The sequence below is a fragment of the Castor canadensis genome, chromosome 6, assembly GCF_047511655.1.
Source record: "Castor canadensis chromosome 6, mCasCan1.hap1v2, whole genome shotgun sequence".
Lineage (NCBI taxonomy): Eukaryota > Metazoa > Chordata > Mammalia > Rodentia > Castoridae > Castor > Castor canadensis.
In genome coordinates, this window is record NC_133391.1 from 6,475,531 (window position 1) to 6,496,366 (window position 20,836).

Below are 20,836 nucleotides of genomic sequence, written 5' to 3' on the forward strand. Positions count from 1 at the left end.
ACCAGAACATACAGGGAGCTCAAAAAATTAAACTCCCCCAAAATCAATGAACCAATAAAGAAATAGGCAACTGGACTAAACTGAACTTTTTCAAAGGAAGAAATCCAAATGGCCAAAAAACACATGAAAAAATGCTCACCATCTCTGGCCATAAAGGAAATGCAAATCAAAACCACACTAAGATTCCACCTCACCTCTGTTAAGATAAGAATGGGGATAGGTAGGAAACCCAAAACTTGAAAGCATTAGATGTCCCCACTGCAGAGGAGCTAATACAGTAACCTTAAAATGATAGAGATCAATATGGGAAGGTGACTGGGAAGTAATGAAGAGATCTGGTAGAGATGAATCAATTCAGGTTGTAATATACATGTGCATGGAAGCAATGCTAGGAATCTCTCTGTGTAGCTATCCTTATCTCAACTAGCAAAAATGCTTTGTCTTTCTTATTATTGCTTATGTCTTGTCTTCAACAAAATTGGAGAAAAGGGCAGAACAGGTTCTGCTTGGGAACGAGTGGGATTGGGAGGAAGAGGAAGGGTGCAGGAGGCAGCAGGGGAGAAATGGCCCAATGTATGCCCATGTGGATAAATGAATAAATAAAAAATAAAACATTAAAAAATTCACATGCAAATATCCACATTCCAGTAAGAATGATCTCTGGATTACAGAGATCAGAAACAGGCATCAAGTGCTGTAGCTTACAATGCCTGACTTAAGCATACCCATAAAAAAACAGCAGTGATAAAAATTAAGCAACAAACAGAGTTTGAGTAAGTTATGCTACTCATAGGGTTGGGAAATTTCATGACAGCCCATGTGGTCATACAATTTGCCATAATTAATAAAATGATACAAAGCATGCTAAAGAATTAAAAGAATATGCCCAGGAATCATATAATTGACAATCCTATTTTAGAGTCCATATTAACTATGGGATTATTATCTTAATGTTGGATCCAACCTTGATTCCAAAAGTAATGGTTAGTAGAAAGAGATAGTTATACACCAGCCATAACAATGTGAGCAAATGCAAGAATTAAAACAAGTAATAATTTAAGCATTTCTACCTATATTTATATGAACATAACAAAATAGGTGTGTTTCATTCTGTCATCCTCTCATCAAAAATAAGATATATGAGTAATAATTTTTATCTCAGTATTTAAGTAATTTAATATAAATGGTAAAAGTATAAATTAGGAATAGAATGAACTTCATACAAAAACAAAAAACAAATTCTGTACCCTCTCATGGGAATGTTCGTGTATCCTACATCCTCTTCTTATAAAAGGTTGGCATTGTATTTGTTCTATACTGGATAGTCATAGCACATTGAGTGGAAGGATAATTTTCTATTGTCTTTATGTGGAAATTATGGTCAAGGAAATATGTAGAAATGCCCAGTTGGCCATAACAAAGCAACCATATGTAAATGCAAACAAACCACAGCTATGTCCCAGGTAGACTTGTAAGCCAGCCAATTATGAATCAGAAATTTGACAATCAGCCAAATTTTCCAATCTTCCCTTTATTCATTTCTTACACCAATATTAACCAATCGCTTGGCCACTTAATCTCCATGATAAAGCATGACTCAAAAAAAACAACAATCTAAATTGACCTTCCAAATATCCACCTTATCATTCTTCATGCTTTTACTCACAAGTGTCACCTTAGATTGACATATCTTCCAGATTATATACTTCTACTTTTTTTTTTTCTTCTTTTTTTTTTTTTCATTTTTCTTTTATTATTCATATGTGCATACAAGGCTTGGTTTATTTCTCCCCCCTGCCCCCACCCCCTCCCTTACCACCCACTCCACCCCCTCCCGCTACCCCCCTCAATACCCAGCAGAAACTATTTTGCCCTTATCTCTAATTTTGTTGTAGAGAGAGTATAAGCAATAATAGAAAGGAACAAGGGGTTTTGCTGGTTGAGATAAGGATAGCTATACAGGGCATTGACTCACATTGATTTCCTGTGCGTGGGTGTTACCTTCTAGGTTAATTCTTTTTAATCTAACCTTTTCTCTAGTACCTGTTCCCCTTTTCCTATTGGCCTCAGTTGCTTTAAGGTATCTGCTTTAGTTTCTCTGCATTAAGGGCAACAAATGCTAGCTAGTTTTTTAGGTGTCTTACCTATCCTCACCCCTCCCTTGTGTGCTCTCACTTTTATCATGTGCTCATAGTCCAATCCCCTTGTTGTGTTTGCCCTTGATCTAATGTCCACATATGAGGGAGAACATACGATTTTTGGTCTTTTGAGCCAGGCTAACCTCACTCAGAATGATGTTCTCCAATTCCATCCATTTACCAGCGAATGATAACATTTCGTTCTTCTTCATGGCTGCATAAAATTCCATTGTGTATAGATACCACATTTTCTTAATCCATTCGTCAGTGCTGGGGCATCTTGGCTGTTTCCATAACTTGGCTATTGTGAATAGTGCCGCAATAAACATGGATGTGCAGGTGCCTCTGGAGTAACAGTCTTTTGGGTATATCCCCAAGAGTGGTATTGCTGGATCAAATGGTAGATCGATGTCCAGCTTTTTAAGTAGCCTCCAAATTTTTTTCCAGAGTGGTTGTACTAGTCTACATTCCCACCAACAGTGTAAGAGGGTTCCTTTTTCCCCGCATCCTCGCCAACACCTGTTGTTGGTGGTGTTGCTGATGATGGCTATTCTAACAGGGGTGAGGTGGAATCTTAGTGTGGTTTTAATTTGCATTTCCTTTATTGCTAGAGATGGTGAGCAAAGAACTCAGAACAAAATGCATTCTTAAAAAGGTGTAATTTAATCAGAAAGAAAGGGTCATAATAATTATTCTCTCTGCAACTAATGTAGTGTATGGTTGCAAGATCATGGCTACCACCTCAAAATGCTATTTCACACTCACCATTTGTGGAAAATATGGAAACTTCCCCCATGTCCTCCCCTGATTACTATAACCCTGTTGATATTTCTGCACACAAATCATTCACCTATCATACGTATACTTCCTCATCTTGTTCTTCATTAATGTCCAATTGTCACTGTAAATCTCAATAGCAGAAGGTTTTCATCATCTAACTTGACTTTCTACCTATTCTAGGCAACTTTCCTAATAATTTCCCCCTTCTATTGCAGCCCTCAAATAACCTATTTCTCTGCTTTCTTGGAAACCTTTCCTTAAGTACAGATCAAATATCACCCTCTAGCTTAAGGGATAAGTTGACAATACCCAACTTTTTATTAAAGATTTCCTGGTTACCCCATGGCCAACATTATCTTACCTGGAATTTCCCTTGCAGGTACTTAAAGCATAGAAGTGAAATGGAGAGGGCAGGAGATTCTAAGTGACACACACATTGTCTATTGATCATCCAAACAAACATTTTCTGATGTACAGAGTTCCTTCTTTACAGTTGGAAATCTCTAGTTACTGATTGAGTGGCATGGAGGACACTGGTTCAATATAGTAAACTCTCCTTGCACAATTATTCTAGCAACCAAGCATCCCAGGAGCAGCAGGACATGAAATTCTGTAGCACTCTCATTCTGAGCTCTATCAGCAAACAACAGGTCAATCCATGCTCAGGTTTTGATCTCTATCAACCCACAGCAGGATAGATTATAACATGCAGATGTTTCCTCTGGTTCTAAACGTATACTTCAGCCACCTGTCCATCCCAGTTTGAGAGCTTAGGCAATAGGAATTTCTATTAATATTATGTGATTAGCAAAGATAAATGCAATAAAAGTTTAATAGTCAAATTTTGTAATTCAAAAAAATTATGATTTCTATTTTATGATATTGTTTTGGATAACTAAGTCACTCTTTTCGTAGATTTCCTTTCCTATACTTAAAAAAGAAAAATTGACTTACACAGTCAAATTCAGGAAGCCTCTTCCTGAATGCACAAATGTTTCCTCAACAGTAATTAAGGGGTAAGAATAAAAACAGACTCAAGCAAACATGAACCAGGAAAGAGAGAAGAGGAGCATTATCTGTGAGAAATGAAACCTTCCCCGTCCCCAGAACCTGTGGTGTCAGTTGAGACAAAATGAGGACACTAAATATGTGGCATTAGGGATTTCCCCGCCAGGAGACACATCTTGGGTCTCTTCTGGGAACTGTTACCCAAGATACCAACAAATCTGGGCTATATCCACTGAGATAAGTAAGCCTTCCCAAAGGGCTTCTTTGGAATTCGTATAAGGTGGGGGAAATAGATATTTTGGAGAGGCCGCTAGCTCTGAAGATAGCATGGGAATAGTCTTTCTAGAAATCAATTAACCAGGAAGACAAGCCATCCCTAGAGTCCTGACTGGGTTTTCATTTTAGAACAGAGATCTCAGTAGCCCCTTTCTATCCAACCTTTTTTAGAAAGCCTGAGAATGATCCAGTCTCTGCTTCCTACTAGACTCTGTGGAAGGTTTACTAAGGTGCTACATCATAGAAACTCAGTCAAAGATGGACGTAGCTAATTCCTACCCTTGCTATCAATCATACGCCAATGTTACAGACTGCATGAATGTAACATGTCAAGAATCACATATCTGAAAGTAAAAGAAGAAAGTACCATATCCTACATCTCCTTATTCACTCCCATCTTATGTTCATACCCTGTCTTTTCCTTTTCTCTCTATTATAAGAATATGTTAAGCTAATCATTTTCTATCTCAACTCAGAGACTACTTGTAGCTCTACAATGTCTCTTATTCTTTGAGCAGTACGTATATCATCACTTTGCTCAAATTCTATAACCTAATATGCAATCATATATATATACATATATTTGTATTCCATATATATATTTGTATTCCACATATATATTTGTATGGAATTGTCACAATGAAAACCCCTCATATGATTAATGTATGCTAATTCAAGCCCAAAACAAATTTTTAAAAAGGAGAATATTTTTCTTTCATATATATATGTACATATATATAGTTTATCAGTACAGGCCATATTCTACATCATATTATGTGAGTCAATCAATTTAAAATTATACACACACAGTATGTTTCCAGATGACAAGAGTTAGAATCAATAATATAAATATCTCCTCAATAATTCCAAATATTTAAAGCTTCTTAATGAACCATGGGTCAGAGTAGAAAACAAAGAAGTAACAAAGTACTTGGTATACATTGGTAAGGTAGAATTGTCATTAAAAATTGTACATGTATAATGCATAAAACTTGATGAGTCTGGAGGTACGTACACCCACGAAATCATCCTTGCAGTCTATACAGTGTTCATCAGGTCCAAATGCTTACCGCCACCCTCTTCACTCACCATTATTATTTCTACATGTGAAAAGATCGCTTATATAAGATTTACCTTCTTAACCAATGTATTTTTGGTGGTACTGGAGTTTGAACTCAGGACTTCACACTTGCTAGGCCGGGGCTCTACCACTTGAGCCATTCTGCCATGTTTCAGTATACAGTATTGTCTATTCTAGGGTTCATGCCATAGAGTTCTCTAGTACTTACTTATCTTGTATAACTACAGCCTTGTACCATTTGACTAATAATTCATGGTTTCTCCCTACCCCAGACCCTTGGCAACCACAGCTCTCCTCCCCAATTCTATGTTTGACTATTTTAAATTCCTATAAAATTTTATATAGGATTTGTACTTTGGTTTATTTCCTTTTTATGTGTTTATGACATTAAATTGTACAAAATAAGATTTCATTATGACATCCCCATACATGCACAAAGCATACTTTGATTATATTCACTCCCCTACTACTCTTTCTTACCCTCCTTCATCCTCCCCCTGTCCCTCCTCCATCCATCTCCACATTAGTCCCCACTCTATTTTCATGACCTTCTTTGTTTGTTTGTTTGTTTGTTTGTTTTTGGAAATCATCATATAAACTGAAAGTGCCAGTCCCACAATGACAATATTGCATGTGTTCTATCATTTGGGGCAGTTAGGGGGGAATATTTTGGCTTATTTTAATTTGCATAACCTCCTCCAGGTTCATGTGTATTTTCTTAAATAGCAGGATTACCTTCTTTCTTTATAGCTGAATAATATTCCAGTTTAAGTATATACCAAAGTTTCTTTATCCATTCTTCCATTTGTGGGTTGTTAATTTGCTTCCATGTCTTGGCTATAGTGAGCATTACTACCATGAACAACAAAGTTCAGGTATTTCCTCAAAATGCTGATTTCATTTCCTTTACATACAGAAAGCATTGGAGTTATTGAATCATATGGCAGTGGTATTTTCTAAATTTTTTGAGAAACCTACATGCTGCTTCTTTCTAGTGACCACATGAATTTATATGTCCACCAACAATATACAAAAGTTCACTTTTCTCTGCATCCTCAGCAACCCATTATCTTTGGGGATTTGTTTAAGTAGTAGCCATCCTGACAGGCTTGAGGTGATACTTCACTGTGATTTTGATATGCGTGTCCCTGAAGATTCACGAGCTGAGCACCTTTTTTAAATATCTGTTGGGCCTTTAAATGTCATCTTTGCATAAATGTGTTGGCAATTCCTCTTCTGACTTTTAAAAATTATTCGTTTGTTTTTTCTTGATTTGGATGAGTTCCTTATATATTTGGATATTAACCTTTTATCAGATGAGATTTGATAATATTTCCTTCCATTACCTAGATCCTCTTCTCATTTTGTTTTATGTTTTCTCTTCTATGTGGAAATTTTTTAGTATAATGTAATCTCATTTGTCTATTTCTTCTTCTGCTGTGCCTGTCATGTCATATCCAAGAAATCACTGCAAGGCCGAGATAAATAAGGATTTCCCCTGTGTCTTTTTTAAAATTTTGTGGTTTCATATCTTATGTTGTCATCTTTAATTCATTTCCACTTGATTTTTGTCTATAAAGTAAGACAGTTATCTACTTCCATTCTGCAAGTGTATACCCAGTTTTCCAGACAAAATTTATTAAACCTATCATCCTTTCTCCCACAAATACACAATGGTGTATTCTTGGCACCCTTGTTGAATACGAGCTTGACTATTGTATTAGTGCATTGTGTGCTACTACACCAGAATACCACAGAATGGATAATTTATAATGAAATGTGAATTCACTAGCTCACAGTACTGGAAGCTGGGAAGACCAATATCCAATAAAGGACTTCTTGTAACTTAAGCCCATGGTTGAAGGCAAAGAGAGGGCTAGAGAGAGCAAGACAGACATAGACACACAGAAAAAAAGAACAAGGCAGACAGAGATACACAGAGAAAGAAACAGAGAGAGACAGAGAGACAAAGAGAAAGACAGATGGAGAAAAAAGAGGCAAATGCATACATTCATAACAAACTTACTCCCTTGATAATGACATTATCCATTCACTCAACTCTCATGGATTGAACCTAAGTACTGTACTAGTCACTTTTCTGTCTATTTGACAACATACTTGGGACATACAATTTGAAAGGATGAAACATTTATGCTCATTCATAGTTTCAGAGGTTACAATCCATGGTCACTTGACCCCATCCTTTTGAGACTATTCCAAGGTAGAATATCATGGCAGAAGCACATGGCAAAGGAAAACTGCTGAACTCATGACAGTCAAGAAGCACAGAGAGAAAATACAATGGGACCAGAATCACAATGTACCATTCAAGGTTGTGTCCCCAATGACCTACTTCACTCAACCAGACCCCACTTCTCAAAAGCCCCACAAGCTAGGGACATTACTTCAACACATTAGCTTTGGGGGACATTGCAGACATTCAGACCCAAACTATAACATTCCACCCCTGACACCACAGATTCACGTCCATTTCACAATGTAAAATCAATTTTGTCCAGATCTAGGAGACACCAAACCCTCAAAAGTTCAACAAACATTTTTCAAATGTTCAATTCCAAAGTCTCCCCTAAGACTGAAGACAAACTCTCTCTCTTAGCTGTGAGCTCTTATAAAAATCAAAAAGAAAGACACATAATTCCAAGAAATAAGAGCACAGGTAAACATTCTCATTACAAATGGAAGGGATAGTAGAGAAAGGAAAGATCAGACCAAAGTAAGGCCTAAACCCAGCAGGTAAGGCCCAAACCCTGCCACTCCATATCTGGTATCTGGGGTGCATGGTGGTTTCATGTGAGCTACAAAGACCTTAAGCAGCCAACCCCTATGGCCATCCTGGCTATAGCCCACAAGGTCAGTGTCTGGAGTTGGCTCCACTCACTGCCTGTGATTTTCTTCACCAGGTATTCCATGTTCCTGGCATCTTTAACTCCCTGGATTCTCCACTGTAGATTCAACTACACTCTCCCAGCTTCACACAATATCCCTCAAGTGCTGCTTGTGGGGACTCCATATTTTCCACAAACTGCCCAGCCTCCCACTACTTCCTTGTAATTCTCAGTGGAAGCCTCTCTGACCCCACAACTCTTACATTCTACATGCTTGCAACATCAGTACAATGTAGATATTGCCAAGCTCTGCTACCAGGTTGACTGTAACATCAGGGCCCATCCAACCATTAGCTCCAGCTGCCTCCAAGAGCCTGCATGGCTGAACACAGGAAATTAAACTCAGGGAGAGAATTCCCTAGGTGCCCTATCCCAGAAAGATCATCTACGGCTGTCTACCTAAGCAAAAGTCTGTGAAGCAAGACTTCCCCTTAATATCATTGAACTTGAGAGGGATAGGGATCTTGTTGACTTCTGAGATGGCCTCAGCAACTTTACTATTACTCCAGTGAAAAGTATTTGGTCTCTTTTGTGGTGTTCATCTTTTGACCAACCACAGTTTCCTGGACCATGTATTTACATGTTCATTTCTGCCCAAACTTCAAGCTTTTCAAATCTTTTTTGAGACTTCACCTGCTTTGTTTACTGTTTATGAGTATCCTCCCCTGCCTTTCTAAGTCATCCATCTTTCCTTGTAGTCATGTGCCTGAGATGTTTTTCAGATCCATGGAACCACATAAGTGTGGTGGGTATCTCTATTCTGTCATCTTATGTCCACTAAAGGGATTTTTTAAGTTATTCCCAGGGCTGGGCATGGTGGAGGATGCCTGTATTTAGCTACACAGAAGGTAGTAGCAAGAAAAGCGTAGTGCAAGGCAAGCCTAGGCAAATGCATGAGACCCTGTCTTAAACTAAAAAAGCAAAAGTACTGGGAGCATAGCTCAAGTGATAGAGCACATGCCTAGGAAGGATGACACCCAGAATTCAATTGTCAACATTACAAAAAAAATTCCCTAATTTTATCAAGACTTCCTGATATGTACTCCATCGTGCTTGGAGACCAGAGTTTAAGTTAGTATACTGAAATTGTGTAGTAACTACTTCAGTTGTGGGATAGTAAAAGAACATCAGGGATCTGGTGTCTGGAAAAAATCTTACAAATGACCCAGACCAATTTCAGGAATTTCATCCTATTTCACTTCATATTATGGTTACTAAAGCTTCAGTCATTAGGTAATAATATCTCTCCTCAGCACTCTCCTCAGAGCCTTAGCTACATCCTTATTCCAAAGAGTATAAATCAGAGGATTCAGTGTGGAGCGATGATGCTATAGAACATAGAACCAACTTTGTCTTGCAGTGGAGTGCGCTGGGATCTGGGCCTCAAATAGGAGAAGAGGCCAGCACCAAACCAAAGGGAAACCACAATGAGGTGAGAGCTACAAGTGGCAAAGGCATTTCACTTACTCCCAGCTGAATGCATCTGAATGACACTGTAGAGAATAAAGCCATAAGATGTAGACACCAGGATGATGGGGAAGAGAAGAAGTATGATGGTGAAGATGTACACTGTGGTCTCATAAACAGTGATGTCACCACATACTAACTTCATCACAGCTAGATACTCACAGTAGAAGTGGTGGATTATTCGAGGCTCACAAAAAGAAAAATGCATCAAGATCATTGTGTGACAAGGGAGGGGTGAGGATAGGTAAGACACCTAAAAAACTAGCTAGCATTTGTTGCCCTTAATGCAGAGAAACTAAAGCAGACACCTTAAAGCAACTGAGGCCAATAGGAAAAGGGGACCAGGAACTAGAGAAAAGGTTAGATCAAAAAGAATTAACCTAGAAGGTAACACCCACGCACAGGAAATCAATGTGAGTCAATGCCCTGTATAGCTATCCTTATCTCAACCAGCAAAACCCCTTGTTCCTTCCTATTATTGCTTATACTCTCTCTACAACAAAATTAGAGATAAGGGCAAAATAGTTTCTGCTGGGTATTGAGGGGGGTAGCGGGAGGGGGTGGAGTGGGTGGTAAGGGAGGGGGTGGGGGCAGGGGGGAGAAATGAACCAAGCCTTGTATGCACATATGAATAATAAAAGAAAAATGAAAAAAAAAAAGAAAGAAATATAGGATTGAATAGTAGAAAAAACAGTATCTCCAGAGTCAGAAAACATAAAAAAAAAAAAAAAGATCATCATGTGAATTAGAGAGTTCAAGGATCCACCCAACCATGACATGACAGCCATCATCAGCCCTAAGTTTCTGCTCATGAGCATAGTATAGCATAGTGGATGACAGATGGCAACATAGCGGTCATAAGACATGAGAACTAGGATAAGACTCTCAGCACTGTTCAGAGACAGATAGAGAAAATGCTGAGTTGCACAGCCAACAAAAGAAATGGACTTCTTCCCAGAGAGGTAGTTGGCAGCCATCTTGGGGATGGTTGTGGAGATGTGCATCAGATCCATGAGGGAAAGCTGGCTGAGCAGGAAGTACATTGGTGTATGAAGCTGGGGATCAGCACAGATGAGGAGAATAGTGAGGGTGTTGCCACTCATTGCAATAAGGAAGACCACCATGATCAGGAGGAAAAGGAAAAGGTGGGTGAGGGAGTCATCAAAGAGCCCTTCAAGGATGAAGTCTGCCAGAGAGGTTTGATTCCTCCTCCACATATTCACTTTCTCATTTCCTGGGGGGAAAGAGAGTGGAAATGAAGGATGATATTGGAAACGCTGCAGTCAAGCAGAGCTCACAATAAGCACTTTTTGATCTAAGGCAGAATTTGTGAAGACAGTTTATTTACTATTTGTAACCACTTGACAGCTGCAATTACTGAAATACCTGTTTTGAAAAAGAGGTATCTTCATAAGCATGATCATTCTGAAGTTCCACAATAAGTTAATTATTATGTGCCAAACTTTAAGTCTCTTCTCCTTTAGAAATACATTTCCTGTATCTATGTCCATATGAATTGTTTTGTGGCTGATTTTAGCAGTCAGTGTCTAATCACAGAAGCTAAACCACTAATATATTTCTACATGTGCATGTAATCTAGTGAATTTCTTTACAGAAGTTTGGTCTTGCACACTTGTAGAAGCTGGTGAAGTTTATATAAGGCCTGTCATTTTATGTCTGACAGTAGAACTGAAAGTAAATGTGAAGATGGATAGAAATAAGGACAGAAAAAGCAGGTTGGAGTCATCAGCATGAGGTGTAACCACACAAAGCCTGACTGAAACCTCTGTTCTTGTTGCCTCTGGAATTGGTGCTCTGGGTATCTTGAAGAAACTAGGGCTCTCTGCTCTGAGAGGTGGAAGAAAGAAAGAAAATGTGAGGGAATGAAAAATATTGAAACAAACCATCTATGCATGAATATAATATAATGCACTGTACAGTAAACTGTTGAATATTAGGGGAACATTGTGATAAAGAACGAGCAACTAATGGATGAGAGGGGTTAATGTGATAAAAAGACCTGAAATACCAAGGCAAAAATCCCTTGGACTACCAATGTACACTTAATTTTTAAAAATGAAGGGCAAGAGGGAAAAATAAATCTTTTCTAGGAGTAGGTATCCATGGGAGGGAGTGGGCACAAGGAAAGGGGGAATGAGGGTGAATATGATGGGTGTATTTTATATCCATATATGAAAATAACAGAATGAAACCTGTTGAAATAGTACTAAGAAGGAGGGGAAGGGGGAAGAAGGAGAATAATGAAGTAGTAAATCCAACTAAGATATATGTTAAACACATATGTAAATATCACAGTATAAACCCTGTACAACTATTATATGTTAATAAAATCATAAAAAAAGAAAGTAGTGCCCCTTTATTTTCTCCATTCTCATTTATGCTTTTTATTATACTTCTGAATACCTATATAAATGAATAAATGAATACCTGGTCCATCTTTTAAGACACTTCTAAAATATTAACTTGAAGATGTATTCAAATAATGGTTAAGCTTGCTCATAATAGGAAAATTTTAAAATATTAGATATACACATGAGTGCTCTTAATACGTTAAACAGTACCACATTCCACTGTCTGTCTAACCATTTTCCAAAACATTTTCTGTCAATGTTACTGAATTTTAACAGACCTATCATCCCATTTTCATTCCACATTATTAATCATACAGTGAAAGAAACAGTTGTAAAACATGGAACTGTTTCTTATACAAACACACAAAACAGGCGTGAAACTAGATGGGATGAAATTTTAGTCATTTTGAAGACTTACAATACTTCTAATTTTATAGTATGGGGTCACCCTTCCTAATAGTCAAGTGCCAAAGACACCAATTGGTGGACTAGTCAAGCCATATGTGTCAAATTGTGAAGATTTATTCCTACACAAAAAAAACACCCAAATGTTTTAGGAAAATAAGCAATGACAGCATATGTAAACATCTATTAACTCCCATTAGCCTATAATATAACAAGCAATTTCACTATCACTACACTCTGGAGTTTTGGAACATGCTTGTCCTACAGATGTTTTTGATGATGATGTTCTTTGGTGATTCTGGGTTTGAACTCAGGGCCTTGTACTTGTTACTGCAGACATTCTACCACTTGAGACACTCCCCTAGTCCTTCTTGCTTTAGTTTTCAAATAGGTTATCACATATTTGCCCTGGTCAGCCTGGACTGAAATCCTCCTGTTTATGCTTCTTGGGTAGCTGAGATGACAGCTGCATGCCACCACACTCCAGTTTTTTTTTATTGGTTGAGATGGGGTCCCCTACAGACTTTTTGCATGGACTGACCTCAAAGTGCAATCCTCCTAGTCTCTGCCTCCCAATAGATAGGAATTATAGGCATGAGCCACTATCCATGGCCTAGAGTTTTGTTATTAAAACCCCAGGAGGAATGTGCAGGGATGAGATGCAGACAGTGGGAGAGCCAGTAAGCTGTTCTTAGATCACATTGCCATGGTCTTGGCAACTGAAACAGAAGGCTTGGTTGGTGTTACCTAGGGCCCTTCTACATGTTTTCATTTTTCTATTTTTATTTCGTCTTTTTGGTGCAACCGAAGATTGAACTCAGAGCCCAGCACTTTCCAAGCAAGCCCTCTATCACTAGAGCTTCACTCCAGCCCCATGAGTTACTTGTTAACAGAACTGAATGCATACACCTGGCCCAGAAGTCAAAGAACCTACAGGAGGATCTGGGGAACAAAGAGCAGCTGCAGGTCCAGGTGTGGCTAAACGCCATTAAGATGAGTCCACAGATCAACAACAACCTGTTGAATAAAAAAACATCTGCATCCCTGCTGCCATCAAATCTCCCAGGAATCTTCTGTATGACCCACCTTAATCAGAAATGCAAAAAGATTGGCAATTCAGGGAAATTGTAGTTTATCTTGGGCAAGTTAATACATCTCAAAGCTACCAGAGTTCATCTCCTGTCAATGTGGCACACATAAAAATCTCCTAAAGTCATGCTTAATCTACAAATAAATGCAATAAAGCCACCTGCATAACCCAATACAATATATCCAGTACAGAGCCAAATACACACTAACCTTTTCCTCAGAAGACAATACAAAGTCCTTAATTTTGATTTTGATTGGCTTTCATTCTTCCTCTAACTGGTTCATACATCCCCTTTTATATGTTGGAATAAAAATAGTTCATTGATACATATGGTAGAATATTCACATGAAAATGAGGAAGAAATACTCATTGTTATTTACAGAATTGATCATCCTATCAAAAAGGATCTCATGCATTCTTTGGATAGTGCTAACGCATTCTTTGCATATCGCCTCCCTTTTCCTCAGTCACTCCACTCATTTCCCAATGAACCCATACACAAAGCAGCCATGGTAGAAAAGATAAAGATTAAGCATGGATTTTGCAAAATGGACTTCCTCTCACCAATATCAAGCTAACTGAAATGAAGCCAAATGCCCAATCTGCCAATGGCCAAAACCAACACTGGGTCCCCAATATGGCACCATTCCCTGGGGTAATCAGCCAGCTATTTGGTAGCTTCTTACCAGAATAGACACTAACTCTGGATAAGGATTTGCCTTCCTTTCTGGCAGTACTGCTACCCAAATTATCATCTGTAAACTCATGATATGATTTATTCACCATCATAGTATCATGTAGCATTGCCTATGACCAAGAAGCTCATTTCAAAGCAAACAAGTGTGGAAGTTGGCCTCATCCATGGGAATCATTGATCTCACTGTAGATCCTACAGCATTCTGAAACAACTACCTGAAAGAATGGTGACATGACCTTTTAAGACTCGGTTAAAGCAACAGCTAATTGGTGACACTTTGCATTGCTGAAGCAATGTCCCCCAGGATGTGGTAAATGTTCTAGGTCTGCATCTGACTTATGTTTCTGTTGCTACAGCAAGAATTCACAAAACCAAGGGCCCATGTTGGTCTAATCTGATCTGCCCAATTGTCCTGACAGTCCCTTAAGATCAGGTTCAATTACCTGTCTTTGTGCCAGAGCGTGTGTTTAACAAATATTTACTGATAAATATATTTGGGCTGGGAAATTGAAACATAATTTAATAACTGAGAATAACTATGAAAAAATCCATAGAAATACAGAGAAAGAAACTTTATTTCTGACTGGAGGCATCAGACTAGACATTACAATAAAACATTTGAAGTGGCCATGATGGATGAATGGATCACTGGAGAATTAGGGTAGCTATAGTTGGATAAACATAGGACTGGATGGAAGTTTGGTAGTAATACAGTCCAGTAATACTTTTGATACAGTAAAAATCCCTTTATCATTTCAAAAAGTGATTTCAAAAAATTTAGTCACTTAAGATGCCTAGGTGCATTCCTGTTCAATTCATGAAATAACAAGTTTGGCATGTCTTTTAGTGTTGCAATCTGGATCCAAGTTATATCAGTTATCTATCCCAGATTAATATTAATGGGGCCATTCTGGGCTTTGGAGCTATCTGGAATTTCTAGGATTACTCTAACAACTCCAAGAATCATTTAATTAAATAAAACTATTTCCATATGCCAGATTAAGAGGTCTCAGGCCAGGACAATACAGGCCTAGTCCCTCAGATGGGGCTGTCTGCTCTTTCTTTACTTAACCTCACTACTCTATTCATATCCCACTGAGCCATGCCATGTACCCAACTCCTAATAAGATAAAAAATTAGTCAGTTTCTTTGAAGAATAAAATAGATAGAGGAACCAGTTGCCAAGTACATTAAATGAAAGTCTCCATGAGGTTCATTATCACAGATTTTGCTCTGCTCTGCTTCACATCCTCCTATGACTTATAAGAGATCCATTCTGCTTGTTCAACCAAGTTGCAAAACAAGCATTCCATCCTTGAATATGTTTAATCAGCATAAAGTCACAATCTAGATGCTACTGCATTTTAGAACATGTACAACTAGAACTAGCTCTGTGAGCTTCCAGAAAGAAGCTAGACCTGTCAAAGATAGAAAATAAATAGTGCCTATTTACCACATTTATTAGATTTTCTGGGTTTCTTCAGAGATTGCCTGCCTATTTCACTAATTGGGTCTCTTGTGTCAAGGGAAGTGCCTGGAGCATAGTGGACATTCAGAAAAGATATACTGAATAAGTAAGCAAGTGAATGAATGATTCCAAATGCTTTTATCTTATAATAGATATAATCTCTTTCCCTCTTAAAGTGCAGCACCCAAAATAGAATTTAAAAGTCTGATATTGTCCAGCAAGCACAAAAACCAGATTGATTATCATCTTCATCCTATACTAAACATCACGGATACAGTACAACTTCTCTTTTTGAAAAATCCTATTACTATGAATTCATATCAAGTTTATAGTCATTCAAGGACCCCCTGAGATTGTTTTCATAGATGTACTATGAAATTGAGTTTTCCAACTGATATGAAAGACTTCACATTATTCCCTGTAAGTTTTGTCTTCCTGGAGTTGGGCCATTACTTCGGCATCTGAAGACCACTTTCAACCTTTATTTTTACCTGACATGTTAGATATTCAGCCTAGCTTTGTGTCACTTACAAACCTCCTCAGCATTCTCTCACTGTCATCACACAGGTCTTCAATAAGTAGCTTGATAAGGTCCTACGTAGAGCCCTGACACTTGTTTCTGGAAGACTTTCCTCCAGATTAATGCTCACTTAACTTGCAGTTGTATTATTGGCTGAAGTCACATGGAAAGTCTACAGAAAAGAAAAATATACATCATCAGAGCTTAGACAGACCTACCTTGTAACCCTAGTTTATCACTTTTAATTATGTTCACACTAGAAAGAGACATATGTTGAGCCAGACTGAGGGCTATGAAGGCTCTTCCAATAGACACAAATGAAGTTACACAGAGTTTAAAAATGAAGGAACACATAGGGGTCAGGGAAAAGCATTGTGCTTTAGAAAAGCATTGTGCTTTAAAAAAGCATAAGGTAAAAAATGCATCTTTTTGAATTAACCTTGAAGGTGACACCCACACACAGGAAATTAATGTGAGTCAACTCCTTGTATAGCTATCCTTATCTCAACCAGCAAAAACCCTTGTTCCTTCCTATTATGGCTTATACTCTCTCTGCAACAAAATTAGAAATAAGAGCAAAATAGTTTCTTCTGGGTATTGAGAGGGTGAGAGGAGAGGGAGGGGGCGGAGTGGGTGGTAAAGGAGGGGGTGGGGGCAGGGGGAGAAATGACCCAAGCCTTGTATGCACATATGAATAATAAAATAAAATGAATTAAATAAAAAATAAAATGCATCTTTTTTTCCTTTGATGTTTGTACAGAGGTTACACAACCCTTTTTTAATCTACTACATGAGGCTCATTAATTGGAGAAAATAGCCATTAAAAATGTTATTTTTATTTTTCTTATACAAAATTGGAGAACAGGAGGACAGAACAGGTCCAGTCTGGGAGGGGTTGGTACCAATGGGAAGGTGGAGGGGAAGAATGGTGTAGGAGGGTGAATATGGTACAAATACACATATGTAAATGGAAAAATGAGAACTATTGAAACTATTCCAGGAATGGAACAAGGGGGATAAAGGAGAATGATGAGGGTATGAATTCAACTATGATATGTTTTATATTGTAAGAACTTTTGCAAATGTCACAGTGTACCCTCAACACAACAATGATTAAAAAGAAAGGAGTATTGATGCTTCAGATACTTTAGAAGGATCTGAGTTTCAGACAAGGAATCATGACCAACTGTGGAAAATTAAATATGGAATGTGTAGGGGCAGAGAGTAATTAAAAATACCAGCCAGGGTCATGTGAACAGCTGCAAGAATAAAAACTATAACCATGTGGCATTTCTCCTTAACATTGTTAGGAGTATTACATATTCATATTATATAAACCCAATGTTTGCTTCATTAAGGTATAATAGGTCACCGTCTTATCAAACCTAAGACTATGAGTAATAGTTAAAGTCATATCTCAGAATTTATGTAACGGGACCTAAAAAGGACAATATGAATCAGATAAAAACTGAGAGCATTTCACAGAAAGACATGAAAGATGTTGTGTCCTCATGTGAGGAAATGGTTGCTGCATTGTACATCTTTCCTGGGGAAAGATTGGCAGGTTTTCTTATTATATATGACAGTCATAAAAGACTGGGTGTGATGATTATGTTGTATTGTCTTCATTTGGAGTTTAAGCATAAAAAAAAGAAGTGTGTAGAAGTGCCAACTTGACACTTAACAAAGCAACCATACTTACGAACCTAACACAAACCAGAGATGTGTCCTCAATATACTTTTGACCACCTAAGCATGAATCCATGGGACAAAACTAGGATTTTTAACATTTAATTAGCCAAACTTACTGATCTTCCCTTTGTCCAATTCTCATATAAATAATAATCAGAAGGAGAGCATGATCTCCTTAAAAACTGATCTCCTCAAATAAACTGAATTGATCCTCCAAATAGCCACCCAATTCATCTTTGTGTTTTTCCTTGTACACATCTCTCTAGAAGTTCACGTATTTTAGACTGGGTACTTACATTTTAAAGCAAAGATCTCAGCACCAAGTATATTCTCCAAAGTAGACTTTAGTCAAGAAGAAAGAGGTCACAGCATTATCTCTCTACCTATTAATGCTGCCTCGGTTTCATCTTTATCGCTGACATCTCATACTGTTATTTCAAAATCGGTTTCTGGGGTCTGTGAAACCAATCTCTCTCCATGCTTACTCTCATTACTCCAAGCCTATTAAGATATCTACACTCAACCCTTTCATTTAATCATACACACACTTCTCTACCTCTTTCCTTGTTTGTATAAAACTATAAATCTTCATACCAGAATTTTTTTATCATCTGACTCTTGTCTCTCTACCATAAGCAACTTTGCTAGTAATTTCCAGTTCTTATTTGAGACACTCAAATGACTTCTTTCTCTGGCTTCTCAAGAGCTTTCATTATGGGCTAACTAAATACCACCTTCTGACTTAAGACATAATCTAATGATGCACTAGATTCTAATAAATGTTTCCAGGCTATCTCAAGCTCCAACATTGTCTTACCTGGAATTTCCTCTGCAAAGATTTGTGCGCTGAACAAGCACAGAAGTGAAATGGAGAAGGCAGTGGAGTCCACACTGACACACACATTCCTTCTTTATTTTCTGAACGAGCCTTTTTCTGGTTGTCATCATACTGACTTCTCTAACCTTAGAAATCTCAATGTGCCAATAGAAAGGAGCGGAGGAATTGGCCCACGACAGCCATCACTGCTTGCAGCAGTCACCTTAGTGACAACATTAAGAGCAACAAGACATTTTATTCTCTAACGCTCTGTGCTCAGATTTAGATTTTGGAGCCCCACAGTAAGGTAGATTATGAAACTGAACTGCTTTAACCCCTACTACTCAGGTCTTAGAGCATGCAGAAATTTTCCCTGATTCTAAACATATAGTTGAGCCACACATTTCCATCCCAAATATAGACTTTGGCAATATGATTGCCCAGTAATGTCACCTAATTAAGATGCTAGACATAATACCAATTTAATTGTTAATGTTTTGAAAATCAAAAAAAACTTTGCTTTAGATTTTCTATTGTTACAGATCATAGGGATTCTCCTGTCAACTTTTCACTACCTCCTAAAAAAATCTAAATTTGGTTTTTACAGATTCCTCAATTGTAATAAAGGACTAAGAATGAGAAAAGTCTCGACCTGACATGAGCCAGTCGTGATGGAAGAGGAGCACCATCTGTGAAAAATGAAGCACCCCATAGCCCACAGGACCTATGATGTACACTGAGCCCAGTTAGGACACTAAATAATAGAATCAGAGATTCCTACCCAGGACAAACATCTTGGAGCTCTTCTGGGACCATTACCCAAGATACAAATCAATCTGTGCTGCATCCACTGAAACAAGAATCCCCAAAGGGCTTTACTTAGAATTTGCTTGCAGGGGTCAGATTAATGAGATACTTCAAGGAGCTCTCAAGATAACGTGGGAATATTCATTCTAAGGGGCCAACTGACCATGCAGATAAACCATCCTTAGAGTCCATGACTTGTTTTTCATTTTCAAACCCAAATCTTTCTTGCCCTTTTTTTGCACTCAACCTTTTTGAGAAGAAAGTCTGAGAAAAATCTAACCTCCCTTGCCCACTGGGCTGTTTTGAGAATTCACCCTGTTGACATATGATAAAAAAAAAAAACTCAAGAAATGGAGGCAGGTAAATCTCACTTCACTTCTGGTCAGACTTTAATTATTTTAGACTACATGAATATAACATGTAGTGATTTCATATCTAGAAGTAAAAGAAGACTATGTCACATCCTTATATCTCTTTATTTACTCTCCTCGTTAATGCCCTGCCCTTCCTCTCATTGTAAGGATAGGCTGCTCTATTCTTTGTTATTCTAGTTCAACTTAGATACTGAAATGTCTTTATTCACTGGGTTAATCTTAAACAACTTAAACAATATTGAGTTGGCTAAATGTATTATCACATTTTTCAAAACCTACTATCTCATTCTTTGATCTGGCACTCTTCTTTACACTATACTATCTCTCTAGTTAAAACAACTGTCAAGTTTAATTCATTCATTTATTTGACAAGTATTTGATAAGCACCTGCTATGTCCAAGCATGATATTGGCACAGTGATTATCAAGTACACATGATTTTTCGCCCTCAGGACTTACAGATGCAACAAGCATATCAAGTTGTGTTAGGTATTTTACATTAGTCAATACTACTTAAATGCAAAGAGCCAGGCTCAATGGCTTGTGCTTGTAATCCTAGGTACTCAGAAGTCTGAGATTGGGAAGATCAGGGTTTGCATCCATCCTGGGCAAAAAGTTTTCAAGACCAATAGCTGGGAGCAGTGGCACGTGCATGCCATCCCAGCCATGCAGGAGTCAAAGACATAGGAATAGAGTTTAATGCCAGTAAAGAAAAAAGAAAGAAAGAAGTAGGGAAGGAAGGAAGGAAAGAAAGAAAGAGAGAGGGAGAGAGAAGAAAGAAAGAAAGAAAGAAAGAAAGAAAGAAAGAAAGAAAGAAAGAAAGAAAGAAAGAAAGAAAGAAAGAAAGAAAGAAAACAAAAAAAAAGGTTTGTAAGACCCCATCTCAACAGAAAAAGCTGGACAACACCTGTCATCCAAGATACAGTAAAAAGCATAAAT

The 20,836-nt window shown here is 37.9% G+C and overlaps 1 pseudogene; it reads right to left on the reverse strand.

Annotated features, from left to right (window-relative positions):
- Window positions 1–9,418: 9,418 nt before the first annotated feature.
- Window positions 9,419–10,873, reverse strand: LOC141423842 (olfactory receptor 2AE1-like; annotated as a pseudogene).
- Window positions 10,874–20,836: the final 9,963 nt, after the last annotated feature.